Genomic DNA, 24,763 nt, shown 5'->3' with positions numbered 1-24,763 from the left:
ATAAGGCCGCAATCTGCTACAGTTCTAAAATCTTACCAAGCAGCTAGAATCCATAGATCCATTTTAAAGTCTGGTGAGGCTGAAGAAAAGAAAAGAAAATAAATAAATTGTATGTAAAAGTAGTGCCCAGTCATAAAAGGAATTTCTCCACAAGAACAAAAATGATTTCTGTGGGAAGCTTGTGTCCCCGTCTGCCTTACAACAATATCCAGTCAGGCATTTAGTGAGGCAGGGAAATAGGAGGCCCTTTTATATCGCCACATACTGTAAATGATTCTCTTTTATTCATTTCATTTCATAACCGAGCATAAGGCTGTGGAAGGGCCCTTTGAAGAATTGTTATTTAGTATGTTTATCATGCATTTTAGACTACTTCATTAGCAAATGAGGTTCAAAGACTTACAGGAAAAAGCATAAAACCACAGAAGGACCACACAAATAATCTCAACACATTCATTGCCAGCTCTATGTGTATTTGTTTTTTACACATGTAGACATTAAATGGCAGCATTTAAATTCGCATTAGATTAGATCACCAGTTGAACAGACTTTTTTGAAAGCATTTTACAGTTTTTTTGGCCCCCTTAAATAATCTGGGAGCCACTAAAAAGAAACACTGTCACATCCATTATCAGAACTTTTCAACAGGAAAACAGTTAATGTTGCTGGACAGTACATAAAAAAATGGCTTCAGTAATATACTTCATCTAATTGTCTCCTCATTCCCATTACGTGTATTCTTTATAGAATTCAAAGGCCACCATACTCTGATGGCAGAGGGAGATCCATTAGTGCTGAGCGGGAATCAGCCATTGTGAACATAGTTGTGGCAAACAATAGCAGAAGGCTACGTAAAATCAGGGAATCAGTGATCGCAGATCAGGACATATTTCAGAATATCAATAGTGTGTGTGTGTGTGTGTGTGACGACCATTGCCCGCATTTCTAAGGAGGAACCATATTGGCCATGAAGACGCTCTATACAGCATACCTGTCAACCTCCACGGTTCCATGCCCGTACAAACTGTCATATTTTCCCGTACAAAATACAAAAAAATCGTACACCATATTTTTTTTCCCTGAATGATGCATGATGGGAAATTCTCAGGCGGCAAACGCATGCGCACAGTACATATTAGCCTTTGCGTTAACTATTTTGAAAATGTGAAGTTGGAATTGACAGCTGCATCAAAGCAAAAAAAAACAAAAACTGTAAACATTTGCAATACTCTGGTAGGTCAGCCACTTAAAACATGAAACTCAGTAACTACCTTTTACTGCAATTAATAAACACTGTAAAGAATTAACCTCTAGTGCTTCATATTCTGAGATAGCATGACAATCAACGTGGTCTTTAATCTCCTCTTTATGAATTTGGATGTTTGTTGGGAGCCTAACGTAAAAAAAAAAACAGGGAAGGGGTTTAATCCTTCCATTTGTTTGATAAAGTAATAACATAAAGGTGTCAGTCATAGAAATTGATGTCAGGAAATAGTAGGTGCTAGTGATTATATGAACAAAAATGTTGGTCTGGTGCGCCTCTATCCACCAGAGGGCGCCTAATGGGTTTGGAATTCAGACAGGTATGTCCATCCCAACACACCTATCCCTAATTATCCTGAGCTTTCACAAGGACACTTTGGACAGAACCCATTGTCGGGTAATCTTTATTCCTTTTACCACCAATTTTTAGCATCCACACCGTCATCACCTATTTTCCAGTTCCATCTTCATTTGTCAGGTCTCAGTTTTCTGATTCGGACAGTTTTATTGTTGATTTTGACCATTGGTTTGTTGCCTTTTCGATGATTTTTTGTTGAATACCATCCTTTTTGAGTACCTTGCCATGTTTCCTGCTTCTCGCATTTGGTTCTATCACAAATCATAGCTAAAAAAATACACGGATCCGAAATATCATTCATGTTTGTTTTTCTTTTGAGGGGAATATCCGCCGCTAAGAACAGAAACATGCCTCATTGCTGTTTTTACACTCTTTCAAAAATATGTCACTAAACGTGTCTAGGAGGCATAATGAAATGATTAATCTTAACCCAGAGACAAGCTTTGATCGTTGGGTACAAGTTTATTTTAGCCTGTATTGTTAGTGAAAGTTGTATATTCTTCAAATACATATTTTTGAATGAAGTAATCTATTTAGTATTTTCTCGGGCAATGCAAAATAAGATGAAAAAAAAAGCATACATAGAATTTGGATATAATATATATTTAACGGCAATAACGAACTCTTTTTTTGTTTTTTGTTTGGTGTTTGTGTAATGGTTCAATTCCAAAACTTCAGAATTGAGAATTCTTCACTCAAGTGTCAAACCATATTTAAAACCATCCATCCATTATCTGGACCGCTTATCCTCAATAGGGTCGCGGGGGTAGTGGAGCCCATTCCAGCTATCTTCGGGCAGTGGGCAGGGGACACCCTGAACCGGTTGCCAGACAGTCGCAGGGCACACAGAGACAGACAACTCACTCGCTCATTCACACCTAGGGACAATTTGAACCGGCCAATTAACCTGACATGCATGTTTTTAGAAAGTGTGGGGAAACCGCAGTGCCCAGAGTAAACCCACACAAGCACGGGGAGAACATGCAAACTCCCCACAGGAAGGTTCGATCTCATGACCTCAGAACTGTGCCACACAAGCGCAAACCACTGCTCCATCGTGCTGCCCAGACTTTAAACCAAATGTCCCAAAACCTTTTCCCCTGAGAGCAGACTACAGAAAATTTAAACCATAGAATGGAGTCTTAAAAAAGTGTACCTTATCAAAAAATCTCAACTGTAAAACCTCTTGATGAGTTTAATTTAAAATTAAATTATTTTTAAAAAGATGTACTGTGCATAAACCTCATTTTTTTAGAAACTGTCACCTTCAGTACATACTCCTGACTGCTAGAAAATGGTTGGAGGGCTGCAAATGGCCCTCTGGCAATAGCATGGACACCACCGTTTTAAACTACCATCATGCAGCAAATCTTGTATCTTGTTATCTCATTGAATTAGCACATATTCCAGTGGCACATCGTCAAGTGTCATCGAAAAATTAATACTATTACTTAATGTACGTTATACAATTGCTTCTTTTGCAATTGACCGCGGGACAGTGTTTTTTTTTTAAATTTGTGAATTCAAAGTAAACTAGAATCACAAAATACTGTGCTTTGCAGTGTAATTCCGTCCGAGGTTCTCGACAGGCTGTCAAATCCACAATGCCTCTCTAATAGAGACAAATAGCCTTGCACAACACATTGTCTGCAAAAGCTGCTTTTTAAAAGGCCATTTCCTGCTCGGTTCCGCATCACGTAAGAACAACAATGATGCAAATTAAAAGAATGTATTAAATCAATACCTTAAAACGGAATTTCATTATCTTGATAGAGAACTTGTTAATACACAGTTGTTGTATTGGATCTAATAAGATTCACAAGTAAATTAGCAGTGAGGGGTAAGTGGTAAATGTTCTTAATTGGGCTTAAATTAATCGAAGGCAACAAAAGGCAAGATAGGATGGTTTCTAAACATTATATTTCTAGTGAGTGTTTGGATTGGTTAACAAACCCAAATTTTTAAGCTTCCTTATTGATAAAATTGCTATTCTCATACCTGTCAACCTCCACGGCTCCATGCCCGTACAAACTGTTGTATTTTCCCGTACAAAATACAAAATTATCGTACACCATATTTTTCTTTCTCGGAATGATGCATGATGGGAAATCCCCAGGCGGCAGACGCACGCGGTTGGCAAATTTGCGTTTTTCTGTACAGATTTCCTTGTACGTCTTAAAATGCATAAAAAAACGTACTTTGTACGGCAAAACCGTACAGGTTGACAGGTATGTATTTTAACCTAATGAAAAAATTTAGAGTATCTAGAAATGTGAACGCAATTTGGCATTAGATCAATAACATATAAAAAATTATAAAATAAAAGCCAACAGAACAAAATAAAAATCTTTTGTAATGTAGTGACTTTAACAAATTGTTCTTCCAGCTGCAGTTGTTGAGAAAGGACAGCATATTATTGTCTCGTGCTACTCCGTCCACCAGAGGGCGCCTAATTAGTTGGTAATTGAGAAAGGTGTGTCACTATTGGCTAAAGTTATTCGGAGGTAAAGGGGGCGGATCCTTTTTATCATTTACAGGCTCGCATAGGCTAAAGGGGCGAAACAAAGCCTGCTATTGGCCGAAAAAGATGAATGTTAATCACACAGTTGGGTTGCACTACGGCATAGAGAAAACATGTTTTACTATTCTGTATTTGTAAATGTTTTACTGTCCTGGATTTACTACACTCACGGTTCTAAGAAGACCATTTTCCCCCGAAGGCGAAGTAGTCCGCGGTGTTTGCTGGGATTTATATACCAGCGTTTCATTTCCTAACCAATGCGTCAATAATTATTTGAGTCAGTCACTATTGGCTAAAGTTATTCTGAGGTAAAGGGGGCGGATCCTTTTTATCATTTACAGGCTCGCATAGGCTAAAGGGGCGAAACAAAGCCTGCTATTGGCCGAAAAAGATGAATGTTTATCACACAGTTGGGTTGCACCACGGCATAGAGAAAACATGTTTTACTATTCTGTATTTGTAAATGTTTTACTGTCCTGGATTTACTACACTCACGGTTGTAAGAAGACCATTTTCCCCCGAAGGCAAAGTAGTCCGCGGTGTATGCTAGGATTTATATACCGGCGTTTCATTTCCTAACCAATGTGTCAATAATTATTTGAGTTAGTCACTATTGAGAAAACATGTTTTACTATTCTGTATTTGTAAATATTTTACTGTCCTGGATTTACTACACTCACGGTTGTAAGAAGACCATGGTTACGTATCATTATTGAACGTGAAGGCTGCAAGAGAACTTAGGTGAGCTATGCGGATTTATAATTTCCCGGTATCTTGTTTTAGAACGATCTTGATGTTTCTGTGATGAGTCTATTTTTAAACTAAATTCAATTCAAAGTGTTTATTGTCATATGCACAGTAAATAATCTTACTTTGCTGTCCAGACAGTTGCCAGCAAAAAATAAAATGGAAACTAAGAAATGTTTGTTTGGTGACATCGTACGGACACCGCATCTGCACGTGTCTACGACACGTATTTGCTTCTTTGCAAGCTTTCGGAATGTTAAGGGGGTAATCAGTTGGACTGAACTATCTGACTGTTTTGTCGACGTTCCCATTGTAGCGCCTTATAATCCGGTGCGCTTTATGTATGGAAAATATCGGACAAAAGACTATTTTTTGGGGGTGCGCCCTGTAACCCGGTGCGCCTTATAGTGCGGAAAATACGGTAGTCTTTTTTGAGAATTGTGAATTCCCTGCTTCCTGCGTCTGGGTCCATCAAAGAAACCACGACATCCTGATCTTTTATACACTTTTTTCACAGTTGTTAGAAATTTCAGGTCTCAATTATTTTTCGAATGTGTTTTTTTCTTTGATGAAACTACAAACGTTTAAAAATAATGTACTTTCTGCATACTTGAGGTGAGTACTTGAGGGGAGATGACCTGTGGAGGATAAAAAAATAAAAATAAAAAAAGTCAGCGAGACAGTAGCTCGACCCTGAACAATATTATTGACATTGTGGCCGTGCCAGGGTTGGGCCAAAGATATTACCTCTAGTCACTTTAGACCAGATAGATAATTAAATTAACAGAATGTAAAACATTAACCACAAAAAAACATTTGTGAGAGACGGCAAAGAGCTAGGAGGTTAAACAACTCTAGGGTCAATTGGTGCATGGCACAATATTTCTGAGTGGTTAGTGCGTCGGCGGCATAGTTCTGAGGTCATGGGTTAAAATCCAGCTACCAGCCTTCCTGTGCAGAGTTTGCACGTTCTACCTGTGCTTGCGCGGGTTTCCTCCGGGCACTCCCTCTTACTCCCACATTCCCAAAACATGCATATCAAATTAATTGGCCGGTCCAAATTGTCCCTAGGTGTGAATGAGCGAGTGAATTGTCTGTGTGCCCTGCGATTGGCTGGCAAACAGTTCAGGGTGTCCCCTGCCCACTGCCCGAAGATAGCCGTGATGGGCTCCAGCACGCCCGCGACCCTACTGAGTATAGGCGGTGCAGATAATGGATGGATGGATATTTGTAGCAGGGTAGCTATTGAATGAACAGCACACTGGGTTGTCTTTTAAACATGCTTAAGATGTTATAAACCGTTCTGAAGGGACCTTACTAGAGGCAAGGCAATAGTGTATTGCCATGCGTCTGATGTGCTCATTTCTTTTGCTGAATGTGTAATAAGGTAGTGAATAACACCAGCCCTTTACAAAGGCCTTTTTTTCTGACCATCCACATTCCAAAATCATGGTCAAAAAACATGCACAAAAGGTGCCAAGACTCGTTGTATGAGGTGTGACATGAGCATCAGCACACGCTGAAATACATTCACATTTCAATCTGGTGTCAAGCTGCAAGCGAGTAAACAATAACACTTAACATCCACTTCAATGCGTTTTGCTCATTGCCGCACTTATGTATAGCAGAATCTATATGGGAGGTAAGCAAAGAGCTCGGGAAGACTTGTGAGAACCAACGGGAGGGTGTCAAAGTGTTTTAACGTTACAGAACGCTACGGGATTCCAGTGACAGGACAAGATTGCTACCTGAGGCTCCCTGAACGCCAGCCAAGGGCACAGCAAAAGCACTTGGGATACATTTGATTACACAGAGCCTGTTTTGCCACTTTCTTGGCACAGAAACGCAGTAAAGAACACAAATAAAGGTCGACAGAAATGATTTCCCAGGGCACTATAAACATTCTAGTTCATTAAGCAATGGTAATCGATCGTCATCCTGTTTTTATAGCCTTCATACCCTGAAGATATTTAGAAAAAGTGCTTGGATTCATACTTTGAGCATATGTGGTCTAGATTTCTATGTATTATGTTTACTGGGAGCACGGCAGTGGAACTAAAAAACATACAGTGAGTATTCAACACAGCCCAGAAAATCATTGGCTGCTTTCTGCCCAGTCTGGAGAAGATTGACGACTGGAGTCATCGCAGTAAAGCCCTTGACATTATAAAGGACTCTTCGTGGTCCGGCCACCACCTGTTTGACATGATGGCCTCTGGTAAGCGCTACAGGTCCCTTATAACAAGGGCAAACAGGCTCAGAGAGTTTCTATACCAAACACCATACCATACCATACTATGCTAGACTGCAGGGGTGATCCCCCAGTCAACTTCACACACAGAACAATCCATTTACAGGAAGTTAACAGACTCTCTAGCTGTATAATAAAGATTTCAAACCCCCAAAGTGTTCATATGTAATCTAAAGATTAACGATCTGCATCTGCGTGTTATTTTCTTTAGAGTGAAATTTGGCCAATTATCTATGATTATAATCATCATAATAGTTGTAATCAACCAATTGGAGAACTTTATTTTAAAAAAGCCTCAAGTGGAACCTACCGGTTATAGGACCCGCCTAAGGTAACCGTGACCTGACCACCCTTTAAAAGCAGACACGCGGACAGCCTTCTTCTTCTATCCGGCACATGCCACTGCTCAAGCTTTCAGTTCTTTTTTGGTACCCGTAGCAGCAAGATGGTGGACAACTATATATAAGGTCTCTCTTCATGTTATGCACAATAAAAAATAAATTTCTAAAAGTAAATTTATTTAAAAAAAATGTACGCCTATATGATGGTTCATGTAATTTTGCTTATTTTTCGAAAGGATAATGTTTTTAATACATTTTTGACACAACTAGAAGATGCTGAAAAATACACACTGTCCCTTTTATTTATATTTCATGATACGATAATGTTTGGCAAATTTGGACCTGCATTGGGAATAAAAGAAAGACCAGCACCTGCTTCTGACTTGAAAAATCCATCAGTCTCTTTAATTATCAACAGGCAATGAGAAAGTATCTTTATCATACAACACACCCATTAAAACTAAGACTCGGAAAATTATTCAGACAAATTGAGCAGAACTGCAAGACTAAAATAAAAGGCCAATAATTGCCAACTTGGATGTGATAACATCCCGAGATTGCTTGAAAATAAAACTGTCGCCTGTGTTTTATTGGTTTGTACAATCATTGTAGTGAATACTTTTAATGACATTACATTACACTGCGCATAGTGTCCCTAAATACCAATCTGTTTTACTTTATAGCACACACAATGTTAAGAGAAGGTCGTTTTTTGGCTGTTAGCTTTAACATCTTTAGTCCGCAGACATCAGGAGCCCTTTCTTCCACATTTTGATTTGTTTTGACGGACTGAAATAGTCTTAAAATATAGCACTGGAAACCTTCATTGTCATTGACCGCGACGCAACAAGAATGCGAGAGTAGAACTCGAGTGGATCGTTATCGGCAGCGAGGTCAAAGACCATTGGGACCACAAGACTTCTTTAAGAGAAAGCTGATGGGTATGCTCATAACAACCAACAGCCCCCACGAGCCCCCACCGTCATAACCCGACTGCCACCATCTACTTATGATTTGGAAAAAGGTCCGTTGAAACAATTAGTCTCTCGCATGTAGACATCAACAATACAGTAATCCCTTGCTGTTTCGTGCTATCCTTTTTGTGGTTTCGCTACATCACGGGTTTTCATTGTTCATTGTGTTCTGCATTCTGATTAGCGTTAAAGTTGCCTCAACCCTTTTCTGCTTGTGTGTGATTCATGAACCTACATTATATAATTTCAAATTTCTCTAAAAGCCATCATGTCCCCCAAAACACTCTGGACCAATAAAAGCACTGGTGAAAAGGCGCAAAAGACAGAGGAAGATGCTTTCTATTGCCAACAAAGTTGAACTGCTTAACCCGTTAAACTTGCTCTGAGGCCAGATGCAGTTTGATAATGGAAAAATATACGGTTTCTGTAGGAGAACAAACAGGACACATTCTTAATGTTACCAAATAAATATACCGTATTTTCCGCACTATAAGGCGCACCTAAAAGTCTTAATTTTTTTCAAAGCTGACCATGCGCCTTATAATATAGTGCGTCTTATTTATGGATCGACATTAAATCACAAGGTCTCGCAACTTACGCAACAGCCGCCGACTCGATTTTCCCCCGAACGTGGAGTAGTCCGCTGTGTATGCTAGGATTTATATACCGGCGTTTCATTGGCTAACCAATGTGTCAATCATCATTTGAATCGATCACTATTGGCTGAAGTTATTCGGAGCCTCGGATTGGCTAGAGCGCCGAAACAAACCCTGCAATTGGCCGAAAAAGATGTGTCAATCATCCGTTGAATCGATCGCTATTGGCTGAAGTTATTCAGAGCCTCGGATTGGCTAGAGGGCCAAAAGAAACCCTGCAATTGGCCGAAAAAGATGTATCAATCATCGGTTGAATCGATCGCTATTGGCTGAAGTTATTCAGAGCCTTGGATTGGCTAGAGGGCCCAAACAAACCCTGCAATTGGCCGAAAAAGATGTGTCAATCATCCGTTAAATCGATCGCTATTGGCTGAAGTTATTCTGAGCCTCGGATTGGCAAGATGGCCAAAACAAACCCTGCAATTGGCCGAGTTTAGCAATGGCGTAGCAAGCTTAGCAAGCTTAGCAAGCTTGCTAAAGTACACCATAAAGAAACATGTTTTATTAGTCTGTATTTGCAAATAATTTACTCTCCTGGATTTACTTCACTCACGGTTGTAAGAAGACCATGATTGCGTATCATTATTGAACGTGAGAACTTAGGTGAGCTATGCGGCTTTATATTTTCCCGGTATCTTGTTTTAGAACGATCTTGATGTTGCTGTGATGAGTTGAGTGAATTAAACTCAATTCCAAGTGTTTATTGTCATATGCACAGTAAAGTTGCGAGCGAAAAAGAAAATAGAAACTAAGAAATGTTTGGCATTTCTTGAATCCCAAGACTTTAACCTTCCGAATGATATTTGAAATGATGCATTTGAGTGACATCGTACGAACACCGCATCCGCACGTGTCTACGACACGTATTTGCTTCTTTGCAAGCTTTGGGAATGTTAAGGGGGTAATCAGTTGGACTGAATCATTTGACTGTTTTGTCGACGTTCCCATTGTAGCGCCTTATAATCCGGTGCGCATTATCTATGGAAGATATGGGACCAAAAACTATTTTTTGGGGGTGCGCCCTATAACCCGGTGCGCCCTATAGTGCGGAAAATACGGTACATTAGATACAACATGTATTTCCTTGCTTATAAGACTTATAAAAGTCGTTTTTTGGGCTCCAGACATTTGGGTTGGGGCTCTTTTTTTGTCCAATATGTATTTTTCAAAATTTAAGGTTGCTGTCCGGAGAGTAAATACAGTTTTCCATAACATCCATTTGAAGGCGACTGGTTACCATGTGAGGTGAAGTGGATCGTGTCCTTAATACAGTTGTGCAATAAAGCCGCATGATTATTTTTAAAATAACAATTTGACCGTACAGAAGTTATTTGTAAGAAAAAAAAGGTGATAAAGTACTTTTATTTATTAAACAAATACTTGAGCCTGTAAATTGCCTTTGCTCCTTTGTCTTCCTAATTTTGCACAGGGTTTTCACAAGGTTTTTGTTTTATTGGTGTATCGCAGGGGTGTCAAACTAATTTTTCCTCAGGGGCCATACGATAGATTACGAACTAGTAGATTAGAGAAAAAGAAAAAGAGAGAGAGTGCGACAAAGAAAGAGGGAAAGGGAGAAAGAAAGAGAGAGAGAAAAGAGAGAGAGAGAAAGAGAGAGAAAGAGAGAACGTGATGAACAAAAGAGAAATAGAAAGAAAGATGAGAGAAAAGAGAAGGAGGGAAAAGGAGAAGGGGAAACTAAGAGAGACAGAGAGAAAGAGAGAAAACGAAAAAGGAAGAGACAGCAAAAGAAGGTAAAAAGACACAGTGAAAGAAATAGACAAAGAGGAAAAAAAAAAAAAGAAAGAGAGAGAGAGAGAGAGATACATCGACAGCGTCTTTGTGAGAGGCACCTGGCTTTGACAACATCAAGTGGACATATTTCAACCTGCAGCTTGTTTTTCTCTTGCGCGTCCCTCAGCTTTGTCTCGCGGGCCGGATTCAATTCCTTTAGCGGGCCTGATCCGGCCCGCGGGTCGCCTGTTTGACACCCCTGGTGTATCCAAAGCAGCATGATAGTGGACATTGCTCTCAGTTCTGTCAAGGTGAGCCTAAAGTAATAAATAAAGTAGTAAATAAATGCAAATATTTCGACCTATGAACATCTAAATAAATGCACTTTTGAATCTTAGTTCATGTATTTTAGCTTGTTTCTTAAATCTACATCATTTCTTTCAAAAAATAAGTTTTTAAAACATTGTCCCTTTGAATATTTTTTAAATAAATGTTTGTTAGTAAATAAGAAAAATACTTCTTAAATTGTTTCCATACAACTAATTGCAGATTAAAAAAACAATCTTTCTGCCTGATCAAATATTTAACTATATGTGTCTATTAAAAAATTAAAAACAAATATTAAACATCAAAAATCATATTTCAGAATGGATAGAGAATTTTCAGATTTTTACAATAATTTCATAGTGTCATCAGAAGTGGTTCTTAAGACACACATAACATCTGCCATTACTGCAAGTGTCCAGCAGAAGACAAATGATCCACCATTAATGACAAAGGAACAATCAACATTGTCAAAACAAAAATGAACTATACTTGGTTTTCAGTGTAATTTGCCGTAAACTGGCGCAGTAAACCACGGACGATCAATAGTCATTTTTAGCACTGATAAATGTTTGCGCAAAACTATATTCTAATGATTTTATATTCGATTTTTGCAATGAATCACATTTTCAAGAGTCCTGTACCGCAGACCACAACAAAAACAACATTGCCAGACCTCTAGTACAGATGATGAAATTATGTTTTCAAGTCATTACAACATTTTAGGGGAATGATAATGAAGCAGTAACTTTTGGGTGAATTATATGGAAATACATTTAACAATATTTGTATTTGGTCACACCTCCTCTTCCCTCTGTTTTAGGTTACCATTTTTTCTTTGGGTTTTTGGGGTACGCTTTAAATTAAATATGTATTAAGATTGCATTTTTAATGAGTGTCATTACATCCATCCATCCATTATCTGCACCGCTTATCCTCAGTAGGGTCGCGGGGGTGCTGGAGCCCATCCCAGCTATCTTCGGGCTGTGGGCAGGGAATACCCTGAACTGGTTGCCAGCCAGTCACAGGGCACACAGGGACAGACAACTTGGTCATTCACACCTAGGGACAATTTGGACCGGCCAATTGACCTGACATGCATGTTTTCGGAATGTGAGAGGAAACCGGAGTGTCACGCAGGCACGGGGAGAACATTCAAACTCCACAGGGGAAGGTTGCGGTAGCTGGACTTGAACCCTGAACCTCTGCACCGTGGGGATGCGCGCCGTACCACCCATGAGTGTCATACATGCACGGATATTTATGATTCATACACAATTCCTGTCCCACATAAATATTTTGAGTAACATTTTTCTCCCATGACTTCACCAAACGTGTTGAATGACATTGACACATATATGGAAATGGAACAGTTTGAGACAAGACAGGAGTAGAACACTCACACACCGGTTGTGGATCTTTTTTCCCTCCTTCAATTTCAGACATTACATAAGTGACATTTCCATACTAACATCTTGCACTGACACTTTTGGGCTGTGAGAAAAATCAATGTGCTCAAACGACAGAATCACAAGCTAGCAAGCTAGGTCTTTTTTTTATGTGACGCTTGAATGAGCAACATTGCATGTTGCAGCCTCAATAATATAACAGCAAAAAATAAGCCAACTGTTGCACACTTCAAGGGGGGCAGCGTTAGTTGATAGTGTTTTAATCTGCATCAACTTTCTTAACATTTGTCATTTAGTTTTCGTACGCTCTTCCGTTCGTCTTTTTTATCCGTCTCTCTTTAATTCCTCATTCGTCTCTTTCATTGTTCCAACGGGCCAACCCTGCCACTTTCAGGACCCCTTAGCTGCCCTCAATGCCTGACCACAAAACTATGCAAGTTTTCGCAAAACAAATACAAAGGTGCTAAATAATTAAATTGCAACAAAAGGGGACAACATTCATTCATTCATTCATTATCTGCACCGCTTATCCTCAGTAGGGTCGCGGGGTGCTGGAGCCCATCCCAGCAATCTTCGGGCAGGGGACACCCGAACTGGTTGCCAGCCAGTCACAGGGCACAGAGAAAACTAGCTCGCTCAATCATATCTAGGGACAATTTGGACCGGCCAATTAACCTGACATGCACGTTTTTGGAATGTGGGAGGAAACCGGAATGCCCTGAGGAAACCCACGCAAGCATGGGGAGAACATGCAAATTCTACACAGGAAGGTTCGTTCTCTCGACCTCAGAACTGTGACGCACAAGCGTTAACCACTGCGCCGCCATGCTGCCATGGGAACAACATTAAAAAAACAAATTTTAACATATAAATGAAAGAACATGAAAATAAATGAATAATGCTAAAACATGCCTAGGAGGTGTACCCTGTTACAAGCATCCATTCAACATTCATTCACTCACTTCTTGCACTCAATTACATGGGTCTCACACAACACGTGATCTCACATGCAATCATAGTTGTTGTGAATCAATGCATTATCCAGAGTGAATTATAATTAAATGTCAAATGTTATGACAAAGGGAGAGTGGATATAAAACACAAAAGCTGGCAATGCATCAATTTAGCTAAACACTGTTGTGATTATTGTACATCAACGCCGCATCGTTGTCTTTCATTGTGGAGCTTTAAAGATGATGGAGTCTCCATCTTGTTAAGTTAATGTCACAGACGCGATTTAATGGATTCTCCCATACCACACATGCACTCAACAAGCATGTCACAGCAAGAAGATGGTGATTTATTTTCGAGAAGTAGAAAATACAAACATTGGCGTTTGGACTAAGAGTAAGCGATATGAAAATGTGAAAGACTTAAACAGGACTGTGATTTTAAACAATTGAAAGCTTTCTAGATGGTCTCTAGCGCCTATTTAGGTCCTTGACCTGGATTCAGTTCGTATTGTTGTTAATATAGACGATGGTTGCATTAGCAAATAGTATAGCTTTGGTGGGTAGCTTCACTTTAGCTGCTAGCATCACCATAGTAGTTGATGCTAATTTTTTAAGCAACTCCAGTTAGCGTCACATCGCTTAACTAAAGTGCTGAGAAAAAATATTTATCCCCTTCCCAAATTATGTGTTTTTTCATCTTTATTTCTCACAATGGTTTCAGGTCATCAAAACAATTCTAATATCACACAGAAACAGCCCAAGGAAATACAAAATGCAGTTTTGAAATGTTGATTCCATTAAGGGACAAAAACAAATCTTGGCCTTTCTGGCCTTATGTGAAAAAGTAATTGCAAAAAGCATCTTGATCACCCTCAAGATTTTTGGAGAAACGTTCTGTGAACTGGGGGCAGCACGGCAGCGCAGTGGTTAGCGCGTGTGCAGCACAGTTCTAAGGTCTTGGGAACCTCCTGTGTGGATTCAAATCCAGCTACCGGACTTCCTGTGCGAGTTTGTATGTTCTACCCATGCTTACGTGGGTTTCCTCTGGGCACTCTGGTTTCTTCCCACATTCCAAAGACATGCATTTCATGTGGATTAGCCGGTCTAAATTGTCCCTAGGTGTGAATGAGTGAGTGAGTTGTCTGTCCCTGTGTGCCCTGCGATTGGCTGGCAACCAGTTCACTGCCCGATGATTGCTAGGATGGGCTCCAGCACCCCCGCGACCCTACTGAGGATAAGCGGTGCAGCTAATGGGGTGAGAGATGAGATGAGATTCTGTGAACTGATGAGTCAAAAAAATTACTTTTTGGAAAGTGTGTAGCCTGTTAAATCTGGTAAAGAAATTGTACAGACTTTGACAAAAAAAACATGATGCCAACAGTAAATCAGTGTGGTGGTGTGTTGGTGTCTGGGGCTGCTTTGCTGGATCAAAACCAAGACAACTTGCTGTGGTTGATGGAATAGTAAATTCTGGTGTTTACCAGAAGATCCTCCATCAGTTTGTGCCCTCAAAATCAAAAGCTCTTGGATCATGCAGCAGAACAACAATCCCAAACACACCATTAAGTCCACCTCTGAATGGCTCAAAAAAACAAAACAAAAGTTTTGGAGTAGCCAAGTCAAAGCCCGTATTCAAATCCAATTGATATGCTGTGGTGTGACCTTAAAAGAGCAGTGCATGCTAGAAAACCCTCCAAAATGGCAAATTTGAAACAATTTTGTGAAGAAGAGTGGGTCAAAATTCCTCCTCAGCGTTGTGAAAGATGCATTACCAATTATCGTGTTTGATTTCTGTTATCGCTGCCAAAGGTAGCCCAACTTGCTACTAGGTTCGGGAGATAATTACTTTTTCACATGGGGCCAGATAGGTAGTTTTTTTTTTCCGTGCCTTAATGAACAGAATCAATATTTCAAAACTGCATTTAGTATTTCTTTGGGTTGTTTAACAGTTCAGGGTGTCCCCTGCCCACTACCTGATGATGCCTGGGATTGGTTCCAGCACCCCTGCGATCCTATTGAGGATAAGCGGCGCAGAAAATGAATGGATGTCTCTGTGTGATATTAAAATTCGTTTGATGATCTGAAACCTTTGTGAGTGATAGACATGCAAAAAGCACAGAAATCCAAAAAGGGGCAGATACTTTTTCATAGCACTTTATATTGTGGACACAGTTGATAGCCGCTAATACTGGTGTCTTTCCAATATGTTAGATTTTACACATTTTTATTAAAAAAAATTCCTGGCATTTATGATTTAAGTTTTTAGTAAACATAAAAGAAAAACGGTTTGAAAGTTGGTAATTAGTCAGAGACTTTTTTTTTTAAAGTCTTGACAAAATCAGATCATCAGTTTGTTTTGACACTTTTACCATATATTCTTCTCTGAGTTATGGCCTAACAAAAAAACACACACACAGAATATATTAGCATACCTAATGGAGCAGTAACTTACAATATACACTTGGAAAACTCCTTTAAAGTACTTTATTACTGTTGTCAAATTAAATCATGTTATTGTTCATATTAAGCCATGCTTATCATTTCATACGTAGTCATAATTGTATATATATATATATATATATATATATATATATATATATATATATATATATATATATATATATATATATATATATATATATATATATATATATAGATATATATATATATATAGATATATACAGGGAGTGCAGAATTATTAGGCAAGTTGTATTTTTGAGGATTAATTTTATTATTGAACAACAACCATGTTCTTAATGAACCCAAAAGTCTCATTAATATCAAAGCTGAATATTTTGGAAGTTGGAGTGGGGCTTTTTTAGTTTTAGCTATTTTAGGAGGATATCTGTGTGTGCAGGTGACTATTACTGTGCATAATTATTAGGCAACTTAACAAAAAACAAATGTATACCCATTTTAATTATTTATTTTCATCAGGGAAACAAATATAACAGCTCAACATTCACAAATATACATATCTGACATTCAAAAACAAAACAAAAACAAATCAGTGACCAATATAGCCACCTTTCTTTGCAAGGACACTCAAAAGCCTGCCATCCATGGATTCTGTCAGTGCTTTGATCTGTTCACGATCAACATTGCGTGCAGCAGCAACCACAGCCTCCCAGACACTGTTCAGAGAGGTGTACTGTTTTCCCTCCTTGTAAATCTCACATTTGATGAGGGACCACAGGTTCTCTATGGGGTTCAGATCAGGTGAACAAGGAGGCCATGTCATTAGTTTTTCTTCTTTTAGACCCTTTCTTGCCAGCCACGCTGTGGAGTACTTGGATGCGTGTGATGGAGCGTTGTCCTGCATGAAAATCATGTTTTTCTTGAAGGATGCGGACTTCTTTCTGTACCACTGCTTGAAGAAGGTGTCTTCCAGAAACTGGCAGTAGGACTGGGAGTTGAGCTTGAGTCCATCCTCAACCCGAAAAGGCCCCACAAGCTCATCTTTGATGATACCAGCCCATACCAGTACCCCACCTCCACCTTGCTGGCGTCTGAGGCGGACTGGAGCTCTCTGCCCTTTACCGATCCAGCCACGGGCCCATCCATCTGGCCCATCAAGACTCACTCTCATTTCATCAGTCCATAAAACCTTAGAAAAATCCGTCTTGAGATTTTTCTTGGCCCAGTCTTGACGTTTCAGCTTGTGTGTCTTGTTCAGTGGTGGTCGTTTTTCAGCCTTTCTTACCTTGGCCATGTCTCTGAGTATTGCACACCTTGTGCTTTTGGGCACTCCAGTGATGTTGCAGCTCTGAAATATGGCAAAACTGGTGGCAAGTGGCATCTTGGCAGCTGTACGCTTGACTTTTCTCAGTTCACGGGCAGTTATTTTGCGCCTTGGTTTTTCTACACGCTTCTTGCGACCCTGTTGACTATTTTGAATGTAACGCTTGATTGTTCGATGATCACGCTTCAGAAGCTTGGCAATTTTAAGAGTGCTGCATCCCTCTGCAAGATATCTCACTATTTTTGACTTTTCAGAGCCTGTCAAGTCCCTCTTCTGACCCATTTTGCCAAAGGAAAGGAAGTTGCCTAATAATTATGCACACCTGATATAGGGTGTTGATGTCATTAGACCACACCCTTTCTCATTACAGAGATGCACATCACCTGATATGCTTAATTGGTAGTAGGCTTTCGAGCCTATACAGCTTGGAGTAAGACAACATGCATAAAGAGGATGATGTGGTCAAAATACTCATTTGCCTAATAATTCTGCACTCCCTGTATATATATATATATATATATATATATATATATATATATATATATATAGATATATATAGATATAGATATATAGGTGGCTAGAGTGGGCAGCACGGCGGCGCAGTGGTTAGCGCTTGTGCGGCACAGTTCATGTCATGGGAACCTGTCGTGGGTTCAAATCCAGCTCCAGACTTCCTGTGTGGAGTTTGTATGTTCTCCCCGTGCTTGCGTGGGTTTCCTCCGGGCACTCCGGTTTCCTCCCACGTTCCAAAAACATGCATTTCAGGCGAATTGGTCGGTCCAAATTGTCCATAGGTGTGAATGAGCGAATGAGTTGTCTGTCCGTGTGTGCCCTGCGATTGGCTGGCAACCAGTTCAGGGTGTCCCCTGCCCACTGCCCGGAGATGGCTGGGATGGGCTCCAGCCCCCCGCGACCCTAATGAGGATAAGCGGTACGGCTAATGAGATGATGAGGTGGCTAGAGTCAAGCACATTCACATTACTGACTCTTTCTGTGAGATTGGTACAGAGGAGGGGATTCCCAGCCCCCTCAATCAACCCAACTGATGTGTTGGGAGTCACTAGGTGACCAACCCCCCCAATTCCAACCCTTAATGCTGAGCGCCAAGCAGGGAGGCAATGAGTACCAATGTTCTAAGTCTTAGGTATGACCCGGCCGAGGCTTGAACCAGCAACCCCCCAGTCTCGGGGAGGGCGCCATACCCACAAGGCCACCGGGCTGGTCATAATTATAACTTTATCATATACAGTGAATGAAATGAAAATGAAATGAAATGATCTGCATTTATATAGCGCTTTTCAAGTCAATGACTTCCCAAAGCGCTCCACATTTCCCAATAGCGGCCTTGCAGCCATGTAAGGCGCTAACCTGCTTATTGGGGGTATTAGGGGTTCAGTGTCTTACCCAAGGACACTTCGACATGTAACACGGACGAGCCGGGATTTGAACTGGAATCCCTTGATCCCAAGACGAACGCTCTACCTCCTGAGCTACTGCCGCCCCTACTGTGAAGAAAATAAGTATTTGAACACCCTCCTATTTTGCTATTTCTCCCACTTAGAAATGGAGGGGTCTGAAATTTTCCTCGTAGGTGCATGTCCACTGTGAGAGAGATAAACTAAAAAGAAAAATCCAGAAATCACAATGCATGATTTGTTTAGAAATGTATTTGTGTTATCCAGCTGCAAATAAGTATTTGTATGATCTAGAATTCTGACCCTGAAAGACATCTTAGTCCGCCCATTAGAAGTCCACCTGCACTCCATGTACAGTATCATCTGGAATCAGATGTACCTGTTTGAGGTCGTTATCTGCAAAAAGGCACCTGTCTACCCCATACAATCAGTAAGACTTTGTAACATGGCGAAGACCAAAGAGCTGTCCAAAGACACTAGAGACCCAATTGTACACCTCCAAAAGGCTGGAAAGGGCTACGGAGCAATTGCCAAGCAGCTTGGTGAAAAAAGGTCCACTGTTGGAGCAATCATTTGAAAATGGAAGAAGCTAAACATGACGGTCAATCTCAATCGGAGTGGAGCCCCGTCCAAGATATCACCTTGTGGGATCTCAATGATTCTAAGAAATCTGAGGAATCAGCTGACATCAACTGACCAGCCAGGACACAAATGTTTGTTAGCTCACATCATGCATATCACAACATTTTCTGTTCTGTGGACATTACCTCATTCTTATCTTATTTTTAGCCCTTTTTTGACAAAAAAAAACCCGGACACCTTTATGAGAAAAACTCTGATGAGAGTATTTGTTTGTTAAATAAAGATATGAGACAACCCATTTAAAACATTGTGAAGAAAATAATCTAAATACTAACACGAGATAGAAATCATCATTGCTGTCCTAAGAGTACAGTTTTCAAATTCTGTTGGCATATTTAAACAAAAAAGGTTAAAAAAACAGAGAGAAATTGTAATAATTCACATTTTGGTCTGATTACGTACTGACTTAACTGACTTTCATGATAAAAGTTCTTCCCAAGCACATTGACAGACATGATGATTAGTCAAGTGGACAATTGAAACGTTACACTCCACAGATCAATAGAGTAATAAACAAAATCCCTTTGCCTATCTGTCTTGCAATTCCCTAACCGCCGTTATGAAAACAAACTCCCATTATTGCTCTTCTCGTGCGTTCATTAGTGTTGTGTGAGAATGGATAAACTACGTAGAAGAATCCGTAGATGTAACACTGATTGAAAGTCTGTTAATATTGTTTTGTAAGTCTTACACATGTCAACCTGATCAAAAGATTTATCATGCGACCCTACTTAAAATTACCCATTCGATGCCACTGCCAGCTATAGGCGTTTTTAACATATTGAATTGTGTGATTGCATAATCATAATTGTATAATTTTTTTATTACTTTAATTATCACGTTATTATTTTAATCATTCAAATTCTTTGTTGTAATTAATGGACCTCATGGTGTTTTCCAAGTGATTGTTTTGCCGAGAAGGGAAGGCTGTGGTCCTGCCAGGACACTTTCAAATTCCATTTAAGGATTAGGAAAAGGTTAGGGGACACTTATTTGAGGTTTTGCTCTTTTCAAACCATACCCATTATTTATAAAACACTAGCCCGCTATTTTGATAATCGTTTGAAAGACACATAGCTCTGTCTGTACTTCCAAGCCCAGAATATTCAGTTTTTTGTTTATTTTAGTAAATATTTATACAGAAATATTTCACTCTAGTGCTTGTTTTTGTGTAGTCTCGTGACCCGGATGTTGATCACTGATAAATGTGTTCTGCTTGCTTCCGTTTTTACTATTAGGCACCTGCAAAGGAGATTGCATAGGGTGGTTCTTTATTTTGACTATTATTGCTCACTGTTGATCGTTATTTTTATCATTATTCACTTTTTACACCATTGGTCACTCTTGGCCAATCTTTGATTCCCACACTTATTAGGGCGGATCTACTTTGTGTAACCTAGGAAATGTAATTAAAACAAGGGCTAAGGGAAGGGCTTTTAGAACAGATTTGCAATTTTGCACATTGAGGGTTGTTTGTACAGTCTTTTCCTCTTCTTCTTCCAAGTGCAGAACTAAATGATGTTTTCTCTCCTTTTTTGAAGTGTCTCGTAAATTTAAAACTTATCAAGCAAAGAGAATGGAAAAAAGCTTCTTCTCCTTTAACGTCAAAGACCCATTTCAATGTCATTCATGACTTGATTCATATGTTTAGTCCATAATGTCGGCCTGCAACAATCCATATCAGTCAGGCCTTAACTTCCACAAGTCGAAGTTATGCTGCTGCACGGATGAAGAACTCACCAATGTGTTCATACAACCAGACTGGCGTGAATATTATCTCATTGTTCAGTGATGACAGCCTCTTTTTGTTGTTTCTCCCTTTTTTTACAGCAGCAGCAGTGGAAGCACAGCATGCACATGAGAGCATGGCTCCAATTTGTCACGCCTTGTAGTCGTACGAGTTTGCCAAACTCTGGCACTTCTTCCCGCCTCTGACTCAGGACTAACATTTTTCAAAGCGAGTGTCCACAGGGTTGCAAAACCGCAATGTTTTCCATAGTTTTGGCCTGGCTATCTTTCATACACTATCCAGCAGCTCTAATGAAGTGTACAAAATGTTAATAATCAGACTGATATTAAAAAAAAGACGTTCCATGCACAAACCCCAGCAGCTAGACTGTCATTGTATGTGCAACCCTTCTGCAGTTTAGGGAGTAACGTGCTACAAAGAAACATGTTCCTGAAAACACACTTACTTTTCTCAGTAACGAGTGCTGCCTGTAACACGTTATTGATTAAATTTTGTGACTTACATGGTGCGTTACTCCACAAGTTTTAAATAGCATATAAAGAGGTACAATCAATGTCTTCTATCCTGTTACTGTTCCTCCTTTGCTCACATAGTAATATACGATCCTCAATACACCAACAAAACAACGCTGAATGCAACGTATTAATTGGGTGGGTGGATTTATATCTACCTACAAAATACAACTAAATACAGAGACGGTGGTGGCATCTCAAGCACAGAGTAAGAGAATGCGTAATTTCTCCCTACTGATATTTCTATATTCTTCCTACTGTTTGAACTCACATCCATGCTGTATTTACAACTGTAAAATAAAATACTGAAATCAAGATGTCTGTTTATCCATCCATCCATTATCTGCAGCACTTATCCTCAGTAGGGTCGCGGGGGTTGTGGAGCCCATCGAATCCCGCCAGCCAGTAGCAGTGCACACAGAGACAGACAACTCACTCACTCATTCACACCTAGGGAATTAACCTGACATGCATGTTTTTGGAATGTGGGGGAATACCGGAGTGCCTGGAGGAAACCCACGCAAGCACGGGGAGAACATGCAATCTTCGCATAGGAGGGCTGGTAGCTGGATTTGATTCATGGCCTCATAACTGTGCCTTGGATGCGCTAACCACACAGCCGCCGTGCCGCCCAGGTCTGTTTATATGCACATATGTGGCTGTGTGCCACCAGTAGGGATTGGTAGGCAGGGTGTAGTTTATAAAGGAATATCAAAATCAATGGGGCAATTATGCAGTTTTGAAATGTTGTATGTATAGAATTTATGGTAAAAGAGTGGTGAGTTTTGGTAATGTAATTTGTAAAATTGATTTTTCTGGAGAAAAAAAGACAATTTTTTAGAAAGTATCCAGCAATATAATAGTGGTTGAAGATAAAAGACAAGATGGATATGGAGTGTCTCTGCTAAGTTAGTGTGTAATCTGTAAAGATTGCACAAGCCAAGAAATATAAAGGGTGTACTACTTCCACAGGTTTGTGTGCACGTTTTCTTTTTTTCCTTTTTTTTGTGGTTATTTTAAAGCAGTTCTAGGGGGTCGGCTTCGATTGATGGTAAATTGTCACTAGATACTAGCTACTTTTGGGTGTCAGGAATCTATGAAACAATTTTATTGAATTATTTATTTATGTATTCGTGTACCTTGTTTTAAATCATTTATTTCTTATTTTTGAACGAGCTACTTATTTTTTTTATCCATCAAGTTATCTATTCATTTAAATATAAAAATATTTTTGATTTCGATACAAAAATGTATTAAACACAAAGTCTATTACCGGACAAAGAGCCTTTTGAGCCTTGAATATATTACAAAAAGCAAAGGACGTAATGTAATCAACAAAAATATGAAAGCCCCAAGTGATGCCCGTCAATGACGAGGTCCAGCTCATCTCTGAAGAGCGGTATGGCGCTTAACACTGAAAAAACGGTGACCAGATGATGAAAGTGCTGTATCTGAGTCATATCACGAGCGTTCTCCTACTCCTGGTAACTATGGAACCCATTACCAACGGTTTAATGTGGGGGAGCAGACCCCTACCAGAAAAACACCTGGAAAGAGATGGGCACCGCCAGGCTTGCCCAAGACACACTACACAAAGTGGTGCCCCGGGGAACTCTGGAGATAAGGGATCCGTGAATCTGAGCGGTAACACAAATACTTTTTAAATGAAGTAACTAATAACTATAACTAATTACTTTTAGTTTTTTCAGTAACACTGAAATCTACTATGTTCTAATGATCAGACTCATATTTAAAAAAGATAGATGTTGCACGCACAAACCCCAGCAGCTACTGTCACTGTAGGTGCTAGCCCTCCGGTGCAGGCCACGCATATGCAGTCCCATTGATCAGCATCACACATGGCAGCGTGTCTTGCAGGTAGGCACAGGCTGCAGAACATCTTGTGGGCGTGGACGGGCCCCAAACAAGCGGCACATTTTCTAGCGTAAACGAGGGCACAAGCATGGGTGCAGCTGCAGAAAAGGAGTAAAAATCGACACCATCCCCGCCCTGCAGCCTCCTCCTCTTTTTAGCATCCCTCCCGCTTAACCGGGGACGTCAATTAGCCGCACGGGAAGCGCCCATAACGCCGTGAATTGTCAGAGCACAAGCGTGCAACAACATTCGTGCATATACAGTTAGGATTGTGTTTATATCCAGAAGAAGAAAAGACAACTCACCTCGCAATGTCAATTTCCTGGCGCTCATTTTTCTCCCTTTACCGCTACGGAGCAAAGAGGAAGCGCTCCAGCCCACATTGACGTCACAAGGCTGCAGCACGGAGGCTGGGAGAGAAAGAGGGAGGGAGACAGGAGAGGTAGAAGGGAGAAGAGAGAGGACAGATACAAAATATATAATTAAATAAAAAGAATCACACCCCGCCCATGCTCTGATAGTGTGTAAAGTAAGATGCACGCTGCTGAGCATAGGGGTTTTCAAACTACGGTCTGGGGACCCCAGGAGCAGTGTTGGGAGTAATGTGTTTCAAAGTTACACGTTCTTTCAGCCTACCTGTCAACCTGTACGTTTTTTTAATGAATTTTACTAGGAAATCTGTACGGAAAAACGCAAATGAAATCAATAATGGGTACCATCCGGTAAACACCGACTATAACGAAACTGCAAATCAATCAAGTCAAAGGAGTTCGCCGCGGAAGCCTCTATCTCGATATCGTTTTTTTTCATTGTAAACGAAGCCGGCTGTTTGATGCTACTGTGCGGATGCGTCTGCCCCCTGGGGATTTCCCATCATGCATCAATCCGAAAAAAGAAAAAAATGGAGTACGATTATTTAGGATGGGAAAATACTACAGTTTGTACGGGCATGGAGCCGTGGAGGTGGACAGGTATGCTTCAGTGCAATTCTTAAAACATGTTGTAACTCTACTGTCGTTACTATTTGGTACGTGACTACGTTACCACGTTATTCTGTCACCACGTTGTTATGTTACGCAGCTGATTCATAAATGCAGATTATCAATTGCTGTTTCCTCTAATTGCTGATTTGTCATCATTACTCATCCTTAAATTTTCCTACAACTAAGGGGGGCAGAGCCGGCCCTAGGCATAAGCCAGCTAAGTGGCTGCTTAGGGCCCCGCAACAACTAAGGGGCCCCCAAGAGTGGTTATTTTTTTTGGTGCCAACATTGTCCCCATTGTCAATTTGTGTGTCCA

At 40.2% G+C, this 24,763-nt stretch overlaps 1 protein-coding gene across 1 annotated transcript in view; it reads right to left on the bottom strand.

Annotated features, from left to right (window-relative positions):
- The window catches only part of fbxo41 (F-box protein 41), a 69,552-nt gene extending 45,700 nt beyond the window's left edge, over window positions 1–23,852 (bottom strand). Inside the window, exon 1 of the mRNA XM_088341992.1 lies at window positions 23,770–23,852. The gene's annotated coding sequence lies outside the window, so the exon portion shown is untranslated. The remainder of the gene's footprint in view (window positions 1–23,769) is intronic.
- Window positions 23,853–24,763: the final 911 nt, after the last annotated feature.

The sequence above is a fragment of the Urocampus carinirostris genome, chromosome 8 (assembly GCF_059441175.1).
Source record: "Urocampus carinirostris isolate Australia breed hairy pipefish chromosome 8, RoL_Ucar_1.0, whole genome shotgun sequence".
NCBI lineage: Eukaryota > Metazoa > Chordata > Actinopteri > Syngnathiformes > Syngnathidae > Urocampus > Urocampus carinirostris.
The sequence above is the reverse complement of the archived record's forward strand: the minus strand, read 5'-3'. Positions and strand labels throughout refer to the sequence as shown.